Here is a 15,908-nt window from a genome sequence, read left to right on the forward strand (position 1 = left end):
ATAGTTTTAGGATTTTTTAAAGTAAATAAACCAAAGCTTTGTTTCTCAGATGTGAAGATATGATGCTTTTCTTTGTCACTTGATAGTGAAACGAATCTCTCTGGGTTTTGGACGGTTGGTGGGATAAAGCATCTGAAGGCGCTGCCGTGGGCCGTGGGATTACAGCAGCAACTTTTTGACATTTCACAGATAAAAAGAGTAATCGAGAAACTGCAGATTAACTGATAATGAAAACGATTGTTAGCTGCCGCCCTAATAACGTCCAGTTAATCTTTTGGTTCACGCTGTGTCCACTTCATTCAGAAACACGAGACAACAAACTGAATCTTTCATCGTCTGCTCGCAGCTCACAGCGCTCACAAACACTTTCAGAAGTGTAAACAGTTTAGTAGACGAGGCGAGTTCAAGTCCAGTTGGAGATTCCTCAGCAGGGAGACAGATGGAGACGGGTGAGCTGTGAACCACAGTTCATCCACTAATACTAAAATATTCTTCAGTCTCATTTAAGCAGGTGCAAAATGATGATAAACATTAGTGTTCAGAGCTGGAGAGAAAACATGTAAGACCCTTTTTAAAACCTTCTCAGGCGCTTTGTGAGCAAACTGATTCCCTGCTCTCAGCAGGAGATGATCTACTGTAGTTTCTGTTGCTGTTTAGAGTCCTGCTGCTGTCAGCACCAGCGAAGGTGCTCCTGTGAACGTTAATGCACCTGCATTCCTACTTTGTTTCCTACTTATGGAAACTCTGAGCTTCTGACACCCGGTGCTACAGACAGGTTGCTGTCAGTACTGAAGACGGTCCGATCAACAGCCTTAGATGAGAAGCTGGGACACGACGAGAACAGAAATCAGGAACACACCCAAACCCCGAGCGCGGGATGGAACCAGAGCAGAACGTGGACTAAAACTACACAGGAGGTTAAACCTGGAATTAGCGTCAGTGCTCCCCACTCTGTCTGCATTCCTTTCCACAGTCAACACTCCCTCCCCTGTTATTACCCACAAACCACCTGGCCCCCTGTCACCTGGATACCTGAGTGTGAGTGTGTGTGTGTGCTGTAACCGAACAGTGTTGTGCTAACGACCTTCATCTATAATACAGGACCTTACACTCACACACACTCACTCAGGACTTCCAGTGTCATAATCTGTTGATAAGCTCCTCTCACCCGCGCTGTCACAGCACAATGAAACAAAGCCCCCTCCGTGTTTCTCTATGGGACTCACTCACTCAGTAGGTGTGTGTTGTACTTGCTGGTGTAGTAGTAAACGTCTTCGTAGCCTTCCTGGTAATCGTCGTCCGCCCGGTACCTCCTCCCTCGCCTCCTCCTGCCCAGGAGGCGCAGCAGGGCCAGGAACCGCTCCATCACCACCGCTACAAGCCGGGTCCTGACCGAGCCGAGCCGGGCCGGGCCGAACTGGGCCGGGCTAAGCTATGAGCTAACAGCAAGACAAATAACGACGAGAGCTAACGGAAAGCGTTATTCCACAGAGAGAGAGAGAGAGAGAGAGAGAGAGAGATCAGGTTTCCTCCTCCTCGCTTTGCCTGCCTCTGTACACACACACACCTCTGGATGTCACACATGCATACACACACACATTAGCGCGCATGTTACACGCACACGCACTAACTCACTCACACGCTCTTTGTATCCTCTCCTCTCTCTCTCTGCAGCCTCCCTCTCCTCCTCCTCCTCCTCCGTTCCCGTCTACTTCTTTCGGCTGTTGGTGCATCTAGCCGGGCTCAGCCAATCACAGGGCTCACAGCTCTCTCTCTCTCACACACACACACACACACTCCTGCTGGCTCTGCTCACTCGCTGCTCTCGCCCTCTAACACACCACCTCCATCTCAGCGCTCCATTGTGTGTGAATGTGTGTGTGCTCGCTGTAAATGGGCACTTTAAGAGTCAGCAGAGAGGAGACGAGCTTCTTATCCTTCATTAGCTCCTTCCTTCCTCTGCTGAATCCTTTCCTCCTTTGTTATCCTTCCTTCCTTCCTCTTCTCTCTATCCATATTTGCTGTGTTTCCTTTCCTGCCTTCCTCTCCTCCTCATTCACACACACTTCATTCCAGTGAGGGGGAGGGGAGAGCTCTTCAGGCATGGAGTGTGTCTGTGTGAGAGAGAGAGAGTGTGTGAGAATGTGTGTGTGTGTGAGAGAGAGGGAGAGAAAGAGAGGGAGAGAGAGTGTGTGTGTGAATTCCAGAGAATGGTCTGTAATTGAACACTGGGAGGGAGGAGAGGAGAGGAGGATGAAGATGAAGGAGAAGATGATTGAAGCTAGGAAGGAGGCGGTGAGAGGACAAGAGGAAAGGAAACCAGAGGAAGAGAGGAAACTAAGGAGAGGAAACTAGGAGAAAGGGAGGTGAGGGGATAGCAGAAACAAAAAGGAAAGTAGTGGAGGACAGGAGGATGAAAGGAGAGGAGGCAGTGAGAAGAAGAGGAGCAGAGAGGATGGAAGGGGGGGGGGGATCCTGTGGTATGTAAACACCTGATCCAGGTCTCTGATCTCAGCACAGGAGGGTCAATCACCGGGATCATTTTATCATTCAGCTCTGAGACACGAGCCACAAGACTGTGCTGAGCCCAAACAGAAACAAAGATATCAAAGCAGCAGGGACGTGCCGGGTCCAGATGACTGCTGACCCACACCAACATGTCCATGTCAACCCCACACGGGCTGGTGATAGGCTGGCATAGCAGTTCGGCTCCACACGGTCCCCATGACCATCTGACCATGTGGGCTGTTAATGAGGCCAAGGAGGACTCCGAGTCAGTCCCATGTGGTGCAGTAATCCCAAGGCCCTGAAAGACCCCAGGGGCCACAACCACGAGCCTCACAACTGTGTCCAGTTATTAGGCCTGTGGTTAATCATGGTAGAAAAATTTGGGCCCTTCAAGTTCACACACAGAAAACTAACAACCTGATGTTTCACACAAAATCGAATATTAGTGAAAAATCCAAAAGACAAAAAGCTGCTGTAACACTTCTGTACTTTTCCTTGAGTAAATGCTTTTAACTTCTATTGGAGTATTTTTACATCGTTGTACTATTAATAGCACCCCCCCCCCCCCCCCCCCCCACCCTTTCTTAATCCATTTCTGTTGCCCATTTGCAGGCACCACTAATCCATGTGGGTCCTCCTGACTGGGCGTGCTGGCTGAACAAAGGATAAACTGGCAGAGAGAGCAGAGTGTGATCAGAGGCCTGGAGTACATGTAATCATAATCACACACACTGGGAGATAACCATGTTACTGTATGTTTCATCCCAGATATAATCAGAGGCAACACGGAGCTAATAACAGGAAAACTCGTCTTCATGTCAGCAGTGAAAACATTTAGGCGTCAGATTCCCGACCTGCATTTCTGCCTCTTCACACCGGCGGAAGATTAGAGTTCCATTTCCACAGCATCAGTGGACACAGAGACAGGTTCACGTCATTTACTCAGGCTTCTCAGCTGTTCAAACACACACACACACACACAGAGCGAAAAGCACCTGTTTGCCTTCCCACTGCCACCACTGGCTGTAAACTGGTTCAACTGGACAAGGCTCAATACAAACACACACATCCACAGGAAACGCGTTTGTGTGTCCTGAGGTGAGATGAAACACACAGTAAATCTCAGTGAACTCTGACCTTTGACCTCTGGAACTGACAGAGACAGTGACTGACAGCTGGTCTGCAGGGTGTACAGTGACAGTTTGGTGCGTGTGAGTGTGTGTGTTGACCTCTGACCCCTGTCATGTCCTGACAGCTCTTGTAGGCCACGTAGCGCCGATGCCTGACAGACAGAAAAATGCTGATGGAAATATGACCAACGGCAACACACACACACACACACACACACACACACACACACACACACACACACGGACCACACAAAACTACCTAAAGTGATATTTACATTAAACTTCTTATCTTTGGGTTTTTGAACGTTTCTCGGACAAACCCAGACACAGCACACGTCTCCGGGGGCTTCCAGAAGTTGGGATGGTGCATTTTTCACATTTTTGGCCTTTTATAGACTAAAAATGATAAAAAAATATATTTAACACTAATCATTAAAATAACCATGACGCTAATTGCACCCCTTGTTAATGAGCCCCATCACCTGTCAGACATTTCTGTGGGCTTCAGTGCCCCACGAGCTGCGTCACAAACACTTCATACCCACAGTGCTGACAGTCAGGCAGATGGTCGAGTCACATTTACTGACACTGGCAGAGAGAGAGAGAGAGAGAGAGAGAGAGAGAGAGAGAGAGAGAGAGAGAGAGAGAGAGAGAGAGAGTGAGTGTTGTGGCTAAAAATGACAAGAGTAGGTTCATTTGCATATCACTCTCAGGCCTCTGCAGCTCTGTAATACGATTGGATGCCTTGGCGGTGTGTCTCTGTGTGTTTCAGTGTGTGTGTATAATCTGATTCTCCATGCCAAAGCGCACACACACACAGTTTATCCTCTAACTCCCCCTCCTGGTCGGTAAGAGTACCTGCAGCCTCCAACCACAGAAGCTGCATTTAGAACCCTGAAGAGCAAACTGTAAGTTCAGAGGTCCGAGTCCAGCTAAAAACTACCCATAATTCACTGGGACAGGCACGCAGACAGACGGTGATTGATGAAGCCTGAGGGAGAGCAAGACAGACAGAGAGACCTAGAAACAAACAGAACAAAAGAGAGAGAGAGGAGTGAATCTATGCTCTTAATGGACTGCTGAGTGACTGACCTTGATTCCTAATGGACACACACACTGACACTGCATTGACTTCCATTCATTCCCTGAAGGCTCGGTCCAACCTGAACCTAAACCCAGTGAGAGAAAAGGACAAACAGCTGGACAACAACTGGACTGAAGACAAACTAAAGGACTCACATTTATCTAAAAATAGACAAAATGTCTCCTGTCGACTGGTTCGAGGTCCACACAGACACACACACACACACACACACACACTGGTCCATGAGACAATGACCCTGGGCACATTCAGGAAAAAGGCCCCTCATGCCTCCAACACAGAAGCAACTACAAAGGACGGAGTGTCTTTGTGTTCTTTTGAGCGTCTTTATGGTCATTTTGTGTGTGTCTGTGGTCGTTTCACTGACTTTCCAACATGAAATGTTTAACTTTGAAGTCACTTCAAACAGAGTCTCCCGTCCAACTACACCCTCGGGTCCCTCGGTCTGGGCCCCGCAGGCTGGTTCAGTAATCCACCCATGATCAGAGTGTGACCTCCCATCGTCAGGAGTTTGGACTTGGAGGAGTTGAACTCGACTGGCCTGTAGCTGACTGGAGCAGCAAACAACTCTGTGCTTCCGTTTCTAAAAAGTGTTTGTGGTTTACGGTCACTCTGGCACATCAGAGGACGCATGCATACAGTCCAAGCCCACACTGAGTCTCTGAGTCTCAATGGGCAGAACCAGCAGGAAAAACGATGTAAATTTACACTGACTGCAGTTTGCGAAAAAGGGGCTTTAAGATGAACCAATGTTTTCCTCAGCCAACCCTCCTCTACCTTCCTCAACAGAAAGAGCGAAAAGGACTTATCAGACAAACGCAGCTGGCGCACGCACAAACACACGTCTGGGAGCTTCTTAAGGACAATAACGGATAAAATAGACCAGAGAAAATAGTGGAAATACTCTCTTCTCTCCCTCTGCAGGTTTCAGTGTCGCCAGCTGCTGGACTGTTAGAGACACACTGAGACATAATGTGTGTGAGAGAGAGAAAAGTGTGTATTAATAAGTGTTTTGTGTTAGTGTGTCCATGCTGGGCTTATCCAGGTAGAAAATGAGTGTGTATGTATGATGCCAGCAGCCTGGCTGTCCACCTGGAAGCTGCCCAGGGCTGTGTGTGTGTTACTGTATGTGTGTGTGTGTGTGTGTGTGTGTGTGTGTGTGTGTCTCAGGCTGTAACAGATGAAGGACGGTGAAACAGATCCTGATCCTGAGTCTGTTTTCTGTTGCAGCATTCATGGAAATTCCGTTTTTTTTTAATCTGGCTCCTTTTTCATTCATCTCCACCCTCAGTTCTGTTTGTTACGATGACATTTCACTCTTCAGCTTCGACACTGAGATCTGGAAAACACCTTGACAGCTTTACAGCAGAGTCCAGCAGCAACAACACAACACAAAAGGCTGCAAACCAACACTCAGTCAAACATTTTGACTAAAAGATTTGATTTGGAAGAGAAAACAAAACTGAACGTAATCCGCCACAGCTAAAGCCTACACGTACACACAACTCGACTAAGTGTGATAAGCAAAGTGCGCGTGTTAACGGACAGTTTGGAGAATGATTTTCTCTTTTCTTGAAGTCACTGCATCACAAGATCAACAATTAACCTGGTAAAAGTAATAAGCTGTTGAATGATTAAACGGGTCTAAGAGTCTACAGCCGTGTTAGCTGAAGAAGCCACGGCTCACTACCACTGTTATGTTTCTGTATCTGTGACTGTTGTTTACACGTGTAGGATTACTACACGCAAACATTTCTCATGCTAACTGTGAAAAACAGACAAACCTGATGCGGAGGCCGTTTGGACGACACGTTCAGCCGCCACACAATCATGTGACGTTCAGGCGTCCATATACATTTGGCCATGTAGGCAGCACTGGAAGGACTTGCAGTGTGTTGCCTTGTGATATAATATTTGCACACACTTGAAACACACACATTTAACCAGATAAAGTCAGAGTGATATACACAGTGACACATACACACAATCAGCAGTTTGTTCCACAGAGTCATGGTGAGAGAGAGACATAGACACACACAGAGGAAAAGAGAGAGAGCGAGAGAGAGAGAGAGAGAGAGAGTCTCTTGGTAAAATGTGTCAGAGACGATAGGGATAATACATTAAGCTGAGGAAAATGGATGTACACACACACACACACACACACACACACACACAGTCAGGTCTGCTTCAATAATCCTGAGGACAAAGATGAGCAGAGTTCTGACATCAGCACCTCTTAAAGGACAGTGTGTGTGTCTGTGGGTGTGTGGGTGTGTGTGTGTGTGTGTTGACTGAAAAGAAAATGGTTTGCAACGTTGTGTGTTACTGTGTGTGTCTTTTGGTGTGTGTGTTTGTGTATGAGCCATTTTCTCTGCTTCTTAGTCAAAAAGCTTAAAACGGTGGGATGATGTCATGCTGTCACACACACACCCACACACACACAGTAACACACACAGACACACACACACTGGCTGTAACATCCTCAACAGGCTCATGCTCGTCTTCACTCCATTCATTTTACTGTATCTTTATTTAAAACGTAACGCTAACACTTCGGGGTACACCTGCACCGTCTTCAGATGCGTTTGAGGGTCTCTCTGTGAGACCCCTGCCCACTGCAGCAGTGCCCCCTGGGGTATAAGTACCCTTGGCTGGGAACCACTGAACTTAAGGATTAATCGTTTAAAAAATCAAATGGTCCTAACGTGTACAATATCATGCAAGCGTGGCTCTCCTCAGGACACAGGCTGCAGCTGTCAGTTCCTAACAGTCAGATGAAGGTGGCATGTTTGTGGGAAGGACGCTCCTGTCGAGCAGCAGACAGCAGAGGTCTGGCCACAGCTCAGACTTTCACTGTGGCCTGAAGGGAGACAGGTGCTGGTACCTTCTGGACTTGCCAGGTAAAAAATCAGGGCCATGAACCCGACGCTGTCATTGTCAGCGTGCTGTAAAGACCGGCCGTTGGTGTCCATGTTTTCCTCATGTTTTCAGTTTAAGCTTTTGATTTGGTCACTTCAGCTTTTCTATTTTCCATTTTTAAATTATTCTGCATTATCCAGAATAAAAAATATTCCACCTACACGTCCAGCTGCACCTCAGAAGCTGAGATCGCTTTTTGAATTTCATCCCCTGATGTTCCTCTTTTTTTGACTCCTGCGTTTACATTTCAGTTCTTATCTTCTCAGACAGCTGAAGTGTAGAAAAACCCACTGAGACACAGAACGATATCAAGATATAGAAATAAAGCTGACTTAATACATGTTACTACAGTGGTGTATGATCGTACACTGTCTCTGATGGTTTGTCTATCTATTATTTACCTGTTGTCTATTTTTACTTTCTTTGCCTTTGGTTTTGTGATGTTCTTTTGCGAACTGTTTACTCTCCTTGTGTTGTTTTTGTTACATGCTTTTCTGCACAGCTCTTTGTATTTAACATTTTAATATAACTGTGAAGGACTGTGGCCACCGTTTACCTTGAAGCTGTTCACCTGAAGATCACATTATTATTGCTCCATGAGCGCTACAGACAGGTTTACAACACAACACTAAATCAACACTGTAATATTTTATATTTTTGAAAAACAGCCACTGGGACTGAAGCTAGTCAGATTAAAAATCATTTAACAGCCCCTGTCTTTTCCTGGACTAAGATCGCAACTAACAGCTATTTTCAATATCGATTAATCTGCTGATTATTATCTGGTTTTATCAGTTAATTGTTGCCTGACAGTGTCAGAGGATAATTCATAATAATTTTACCATTAAAGCCATAAAATTCAGATTATGGGTGGCTAACAGTTAGCAAGGAAAATTATTCTCGCACACTGTGTTAAAAAGCAGGTGAGACTGTGAGAAAGACTGAAGTGCAGGAGCCTGGTTGGATACAAGTGAAGCATCTGACGTGTAAATGATTATGAACTTTACTGAACACTGTGCTGTTGTCTGTGTCCTTGTGCTCAGTACTTGACATCCAGTGTCCCTGCTACTGCGACGCTTGTCATCTTCTATCATGTCGTTACATTAACAGGAACAGAAGTGAAAACACAGTCTTTCTTTCAAACTGGCTGGACGATGGAGAGTCTCACTACTCTCAGGATTCAGATGAGTTCAATTCAACCCCAGTGAGGCAATTAATCCTGTAACACCTGCCCCACATGTGGGTGTTGATCTGTCAAAATTAAAACAAAAGTGCAGTTTTTGATCGTTAGACCCTCGTGATGAATTTGAACATTCAGTAACCAAAAGAGTTGGAAGCAGCTTCATCTCTGCAATTTACCTTTAAAGTGGAGAATGCGTCCTCATTCTGTGGCGGCGGCCATGACCAGTTTGTGAGTTCAAACCTTTTAAATGTGAGCTAAAAATGGTTTGTTGAATCTGACACCGCATGTAAAAGGAGAATAACAACCCCTCGTACAGTTTAGGTTAGTGATGACATGTCCACTTTAGTTCATCGGTGCTTTTTCAAATCAGGTTTGTTCATCTGTTGCTTATTTTCTATTACAGCATCTGTATTTCCACACAGGTCTGCTTTTATTTACAAGAGAATAAAGATAACATGGAACATGAATCTTGTTGTGTCTTGTAAAACCGTTCTCTTCATATGTAAATTATTTTATCCATTATTTCATTAATCATTTGAACTATGTCAATTAATGTTGAAAAAATGTCCATTAATTACCTAAAGCCCAAACCGACATATTCAAGTGTCTTGTATTGTCTGACCGTCTCTTCAAAACTCAGTGATATTCAATTTAATACCACAGAAGATGAGGACACTGACCACTAATCTGGAAAAGAGCTGCAGGACATTTGGACCAAACTCCATTTATAAACTGATTAACATTTACAGACGTGATGCATCATAGAGCCCACGACCGCTTCACCTTTGTAATTACAGGGGACTCGCTTTCGCTAATGACTTATTAGAAGCTGAGAAACTTGGGTGTGAGCCTTTATTATTATTATATGTCATACAAACATGTATTACTGCAGACATGATCCGCTATGAGAAAAAGTACTTTGTAATGGTTTACCAGCATTTATAACTTAATTTCTACTGACACAGAACACACAGCCGTGTTATTACCAAAACATCATGTTTAAACCATAAAAACAGCTGTGATGTCAACATTTCACAGACTTTAAGTTCTGCACTGAGATCAACGGCCAGTCAAACCATATATGAGTTAATAAAGGGTTATACAATAACAGCTCTGCAGTAATAATCAGTTTATATGTGACCCCTCGCTCAAGGTCAAGAAACACTGAAGAGGAGACGTGGCTGTGGTGAACATTAATACAGTGAACAAGAAAACGGGTAATAGGTTTATTCAACTGAAAACAGTGCACAGACGGCATCAGACACCACAGAGACTACATAAATGGAGCCTCATGCCAGTAGATGTGAAGGAAACAGTGCCGCTTTTCTGCATTTACTCTGGACAAGTCCAACACTCAGGGACTAATATCCAAGAGATTATGATTTAAGTCCTAAACAAAAAGTTCCAAATCTCTGAAAAACTGAGCCTTTCCTGCTTCGAAAGGAGATGCATTACAACAGCCAAACGGATACTACGGAGACAGTGGAGGAAGAAACGCCCGCCTCGTTACCGAGAACGGTGCACATCCATGTGACAGCTGGCTGCTCGTGAGGGACTGAAATACTCTCTACTCAATAAACTTGATCAGTACATGTTTTCGTGGGGCCCTTTGCCAACTGGCCCTCTGTAAATTAGAGATCAGGTTAGTTATCCTGGGTTATCAATAGACTGTTGTGCTTATCCTTGGAGAAAGTGTCAGTGGTGGTCCGTGCTTTATTTATTTTTAAGTTTAATTATTGCTCAAATTGAGTGAATCGGTTCCTGTCATATTTCATATAAATATGATGAGTTCATAAATTGATTTTTGTCCAGAGGTGACCAAACAGTCCATTGGAATGAATTAGTGAGTGAAGTGTGGTGCTGGAGGAGGATTTTCCACAAACAGAAAAGATGTTCTTATTAATGCATTAGGAGACAGTATAATCAAATGATTTATTAACCAATAATTAATCGATTCATTACAGCTTTGGTGCCTGGTCTTACACATCTACACCACAGAACATTACACTACAAAACACACCGGATTAACAGCAGCACACCGCACAGTGCTGTTAACGGAGAGGTGTTATGAAAACATTAAACGGTGCTGCCAGAAAGCGTTAGAGTCACCGATTTTAACGGTTGTGAGCAGAAACCAGCGGCGCACAGGTCTGTGCGTGAAGCATTAACGCTTAACCCGTCAACATGTACTGAAACCGTCAGAACCCGGAGGGTCACAGGCGTTACTGTAACACCGGCAAACACCGGGGCTGCAGCCGCCCGCAGCCCCGGTGGTCGTTACACACACACACACACACACACACACACGAAGAGCAGACCCTCGGTTGTGACCAGCCCCAACCGTTACTCCTCGTCTGGTTTAACCGTTGGTTAGCCTGTTAGCAGCCCTGCTAACTTCGTTCCACCGCTCGGTAGCCGGTCACCGGTGACCGCTCTAAATGATAAACACGTTATCAGCACACAACGTGAAAAAATCACCGTAACGTCACTGTAACCTCACCCGTTGCGTCAGATTAACACACACACACACACACACACACACACACACACACACACACAGACTCTCCCTCACACACACACACATTCACACGGTATCAGTTACCAACTTTAACTAATTTAAAGACAGTCACCGTCTGCGCGAGCTCTACCGGCGGCGCCAAACCACGCTGCACGAGAGATTGCACCGGTGATAATTAGTACACGCGCTCACACACGCACATACACACAGGTATGTACTAACACACTCACACACAGAGGGGGGGGGGGAGTGAGGGGGGGCACACTCGCCGGTCGCGGTATGAACCTGCACGGATCGGTCTGGTCCGGTCTTACCTCCCTCCTGGTCCGGTTGGAGACAGGCCGGGATGTTTTTCTTCCAGCCGGGCATGATGCACCTCAGGGCGGATAGGGAGTCCAGGGCGGCCCGCTAGCAGACACACACCACCAGCAGCGGGAGGAGCAGCAGCAGCGACAGCAACATGGCTAGTTAGCTTTAGCTCAAGCCGCTCTACACAGGGACCCACCTCCCCCTGCACTCTGAGTCTACCTCACTCGACCACTCTCTCTCTTATTCAACCTCACGCGGGCACGCGAACCTCTCTCTCTCTCTCTCTCTCTCTCTCTCTCTCTCTCCCTTTTCTTGTCTTTGTCTATGTCTCTCTACCCCCTCCCCCCTCTGTAACTCTACCCCCCGAGCCTCGTTGTGGTCTCTGGAGGAGTGGGAGAGCGAGGTAGAGTGGTGGGCAGAGAGAGAGGGGGGTGACGTGATGACCGTCAAGGAGCTCGCGGGGCAAGTAGGGTCCGGGTCGACCGTTAGAACCCAAACTCGGATTAATATATATATTTTTTTAAAAATGCTTGAATATTAGCGATTGTTCAGAAACATTGCTAATTTGCCCCCTAAGCACGCGCCTCCCCTTCATTCATTCATTCATTCATGGCAGAGAGGTGTCCTCTCAGCCAAACGTCCTCCTGATGCTGATGTCAGGCAGAGACATCGCTGCTGTTCGGTGGGTTTACGTCCACCATGTTTACGGCGCATTTCAGTTCGCGCACGAAAAAAGAAAAAAACAAACCCTGAGTGGAAAGGCCAAATTAAAAACCAAAAAAGACGAAATTTGCAACAACAACAAAAAAAAGTGTTTACATATGACTGAGGTGGAAAAAGTTGGTACATGACTAAAAGCTAAATGTGATCTTCGTGGGCCGATGAGGAAACTAACACTCCTCAGACTCATACATGAAACAAATCCGCCATTTTCCCACCAAGTTTCCTACAAAAGTTTTTCACCGTTTCACGTTTGACTGGCACCTGTTTAATTACGGTATCTTGCTGCGCCGTGTTCTTCTGCAACTGTATAATGTATAACCTACTGGAGAACAGCTCCCCCAGCTGTTTATCTCAACTAACCAACTCTTTAATGGTTTGAGTCATTTTTTAAATGAAAAATCACAATGTTTTCACAATGTGAAAATAAAAAATACAGAAACACAAACAGTGATTCAGTGATCTTACAGCTGTTCTCATACAAACTTACAAAATACTCAAAATGAAAAGATACTTTTGAAATTCAGTCAAGCAGCAATTTGCTGATGTGTGTTGCAATAATAGCTGCAGACACATTAACCTGGAAACCACACACACACACACACACAGGTATTTGAAGTCTGGTTCCTGTCCTAACTCGCCTCTGAGGAATTCATCCCCCAACCTCACCCAGCTGTGGATTAAAGGGGAATTCTGGCAAATTTCAGCCTTTAATTTTTCAAGTTAAAGTAAAGAACAAAGCAGTGGAGGAGACACCAAACTGACATTACAGAGTAAACATACAATATCTGACAAACACGTTTATTGTGTGAGGTGCCTGTGACCTTTAACTTTTGACCTGTTTGTCCTGATCCTGGATGATTTTTCTCAGCTTTCATCAGACAATACAAGCTTCTGTTTTCTCCCCTTGTTGACACAGTGCACATAAAGGTGTAGTAATAATGATACTTGGCATATGAAGATTTTTTTTTCCAAAAACACAAGAACAGAACAGTAAGGTTTGAATTTAACATTGTTTATCTTCTCTAACATGAGCTGTTACTGTTAATATGTCTGGCTAACTCGCCTATTATCTACCTCCAAAGTCAAGGAGCATGAATTAATGACACATGAACTCGTTCTAGAAATCTGGTTGAAATTTTGATGGAAACTTATCAAATGTAACTTGTGCAATGCAAGAAGGAAAAAAAATAATATTTTGACACATCAGTAAAGGATTTCTTGTTTGTTTTATAATGTTTTGGGATGAAATGATAGTTTGACAGGAAGAAAAAAAACACTGGTATCAAAACAAATATAATCCAAACCACTGGATCTAAAATGCCAGATAACAACAGCGATTAAGTGTCAGCCTTCAACATGACGAGCAGCCGTCTTTCATCCCTGTGGAGCTGTGGAGAGACGGGTGGAGGATGAAGTGGAGGAAAAGAAGCAGTGAACTGGAAGAATGAGTCTCTGCAGGCTACAAGACAAAAAGCAGAGACTGACCTCAATATGGAGAGAGAGAGAGACTCAGAGTCAATCCCTGCAGCTTTACTGCCGTTCAGGCAAATTCACTATTATTATTTATCGTATTGTCAAGTTATCATCATTTAACCTTTTGTTAACCAGTGGACTGAGCATTGTTAATTCATGATGTGTGGGCAAACATTGTTTAAACTCAACCAGTTTTATTTTAAATTCAAGTTTGGGTTTCAACTTTTCCAAAAAAGTCCACCTGCTGAAAACCAGAAAATGACTCAATTTTACAATTTGACATAATGCACCATCTCACATTTTCCACACGATTTAATCCAGGTGATAATCTGACTGAGTACCTGTTCTGCTCAACTGGAGCAGCAGCAAAAACACACACTGGAACCAGTTAAATCTGGTTATTTTTTTACCAGTGGTTTGGTTTGTAACTGTATCCCACGGCCGATGCACAGAGGAGCGTAATCTCCGGTCCTTCTTCTGACGGCAGACTTTCAGATTTGTGCTGTAGGAGATAATCCACTTCAGAAATACTCACGTCTGACACCTACGAGCAAATAACAACAACACTCTGCAAATACCAGCTAAATAGCGGCAAGACAGAAGGTGATACACCTCACCTGGCACCAGATAAATTCCATCTGCTTTCATTACCAAAGACTTTGGAGATGTGTGTTGTTCTCTAGCATGAATCAGGAATTTTCTCAGTACCACTAACCAACACTTCTGCTCCCAGCATCCAGTGGTTGTTGAGGTTTTTCAGTCTGGATCAAAGAGGTGGGCCGACCAACCACAGACTGGCACTGATCCTCCACAGAACCACGTGGCTGTTACATCTAAACATATGATGATAAAACACTTAGATCATCTCTATCTGAAATATTACGTCTTGAGAAGTGTTTTAAATCACAGATCGAACAGGAAATGATGTGAACACAGTGACTCTGATTGCTCTCAGTCAGGATGTCTGGGTTTCAAACAGCTGACATCAAACTGCAGAGCCACAAAAAGGTCAAAACTTCAGTCAAACTCTGAAACCAAGGTGGAAGGAACATGTTCGTACCCGTGTCTCCGCTCTGCCTGTTCCTACTCTTTGTCAGCTTTTACCAATACTTTCAGCTGTTTGCAGCTGTGTCCGAGCACAGCTAACATGCTCCATGTTAACATCAGCTTGGTTTTAACCTCCACATGTGACAGTTGGTCTGTTAGTTCATATTAAACATACACAACGTGACAAACTGTGCGGCACCTGAACATTACCCCCCTCTGAGCACCAACGTTACAAGTGAAACATCAGGTTTAAAAATGTGAATGTTCTGCTTCGTGTTTCATGTATTGGGCTTTACAGGGTTGATCAGCTCCTTCATGCTTGTGATCTCACCATCATATTCTTGATCTTGATATCTTCATCATCGTCACAGTCATGATCATCATCATTTCCTGAGACATCTGAAGAAGACTGAGAGAGAGAGAGAGAGAGTGTGTGTGTGTGTGTGTGTGTGTGTGTGATGCAGCTGGAGCCTCATTTCATAGATTACTGTCAAATGCTGTCAATGCATTAACACACACACACACACACACTAGAATCACAGCATGCATATGTCAGTGGCTGCATTATGTGTCAACACAGAGAGCGCCTGGGGGTTTGTAAACATCCCACTCAACTGATCTGTGACTCATCTCTCACACACACACACACACACACACACACACACACACACACACACACATTTGTACTTCTATGGTTGTGAGGACACTGACTGACACAATGCATTCTACCTTGACTTAAACCTGATTCTAACCTGAACCTTTTAAAATACACCATCAGCTCCAGGCCTGAGAGTCCGGTGTGTCACAAAGTCCCAGGGTTTAAAACTCAAACTGGTCCTCACAAAGATAGATAGACAAGTACCACACACTCACATACACTCAGACACACACAGAATGCATTCAACCAGCATGAATAAACAACTGCAGCATCCTGAATATCCTCAGTCTCTCTCCTGCATGTATGAAATTACAGTGTGTTTGATGTTCCTGTGTGTA

Source organism: Toxotes jaculatrix, chromosome 22, assembly GCF_017976425.1.
Source record: "Toxotes jaculatrix isolate fToxJac2 chromosome 22, fToxJac2.pri, whole genome shotgun sequence".
Classification (NCBI taxonomy): Eukaryota; Metazoa; Chordata; class Actinopteri; family Toxotidae; genus Toxotes; species Toxotes jaculatrix.